Genomic DNA, 1,536 nt, shown 5'->3' with positions numbered 1-1,536 from the left:
AATTTGGCACATGGAAAGCATTACTTATGTGACAAGTAGAGATTAGAGATAAAGTTTAGGACTTTCGTGTCTTGTCATAATTGATGCATACTACAGTGTGATTATGCTCTCCTGAGTGAAAACATTTTAGTTTTGGTGGATACCAGGATAGGACATCAGGACAGAGGCAGGAAGAATGAGGGCTGTAATTATTTAGAGTGGGTTCTTCAAGGCTGACCCAGATTCTGGGTTAGCGTGGTACTGGTACCTCAGGCTAATGACTTGTGCTGTATTTCAGAATGTGCCATTGGCTCTTGTGACTGTGGGAGGAGTCATAGAGTGGAAAATTATTTTTATGAATGTAGCTGCAGGGCACTGTGTGGCTTCAGGGACAACAGAGAGGAACACCAACACCACTGACAACCAAGATGAGACTTGGGCAAATGATTTACTTCCAAAAATTGCCTCAGAGAGAAATAGTAAATTTCATCCGAAACTGTTGTTAATTTTCTGTTTACAAGTGCACATTAGCTATAAAGCCAGTAGACATTTAAATAGGATTTTCAAGCTGACGATTTACCTAAACTTTATACTTTAGCTTACATGGGAATGCCTCAATTCACTCCTTATTCATTTCTGCAATGGAAAAGAAGTCTTTATATTATGTCTTAAAGCACACTGAGGATTTATTTGTATTAACATCTTAATTTTGCTAAGTGCCAATAAATGCTATGCCTTATATTCACTTTTCTGTTAGGAAATTGCCTAAAAGAAAATATTTCATTGTAAAATTTAAGAAATATGCCATAACTAGTATTTCCACAAGCCAAGAAGTTATTTTATATCTACAGCTATATTCGTATCTACTTCTAATCTATGTCCATATCTATGTCTACCTATATTGTTCGATGAGCACACACTCAAACATATTGATATTTTAGAAAAGAGAAATTGGCGTTCAGAAGGAGTTAATAAGATTAAAAATCATATAAAAATTAAACACACACATACTTAAAAACAGACTGCAATAAATGAAGGTAAAGGCAATAATACTTTTCTTATACCCTAAGACAAACACAGTTAATCAAAACCCATCTGTTCATTCTTGGATTTTCTGTTCTTTTTCTGTGGTTGGCCTCACTCTGGCAGTACATGTAACAACACTGGAATGTTACAGGGAAGATTAGCATAGCCCCTATGCAAAGATGTCATAAATTTGTAAAGTTGCCATATTTTTTTGCATAGTTAATTACTTCTTTCTTTGGGCTCCCATGGCACATTGTATGTACATCAGTTGTCATCTTACTGTATTATAATTATTTATTTACTTTTCTGTCCCCCTCATAAAACAGAATTCCTAAGAGAAAGAAATTATTATTTGTATCCATAGTGGCTAGCACAGTGCCTGGCTTCTTAAAAGCACCCAGAAAATATTAATGAATGAATAAAATAATGAATAAAAGTTTTATATTCCATAAGTAAGAAATATGCAGCAATTTTTTGTATACATCATCCAGATTAGTATATATCTATACTAATCCAGAAAATGATGCTGAA

At 34.0% G+C, this 1,536-nt stretch overlaps 1 non-coding gene across 1 annotated transcript; it reads left to right on the top strand.

The window, feature by feature from the left end:
* The first annotated feature begins 1,116 nt into the window (after positions 1-1,116).
* On the top strand, positions 1,117-1,218 carry LOC112486071. The gene has a single exon (XR_003048611.1). It is a non-coding gene; the product is annotated as a U6 spliceosomal RNA (small nuclear RNA).
* Positions 1,219-1,536: the final 318 nt, after the last annotated feature.

Source organism: Pteropus alecto, unplaced genomic scaffold (assembly GCF_000325575.1).
Source record: "Pteropus alecto unplaced genomic scaffold, ASM32557v1 scaffold25, whole genome shotgun sequence".
Classification (NCBI taxonomy): Eukaryota; Metazoa; Chordata; class Mammalia; order Chiroptera; family Pteropodidae; genus Pteropus; species Pteropus alecto.
Note: the sequence above shows the minus strand (reverse complement) of the source record. Positions and strands in the feature narration are given on the sequence as shown.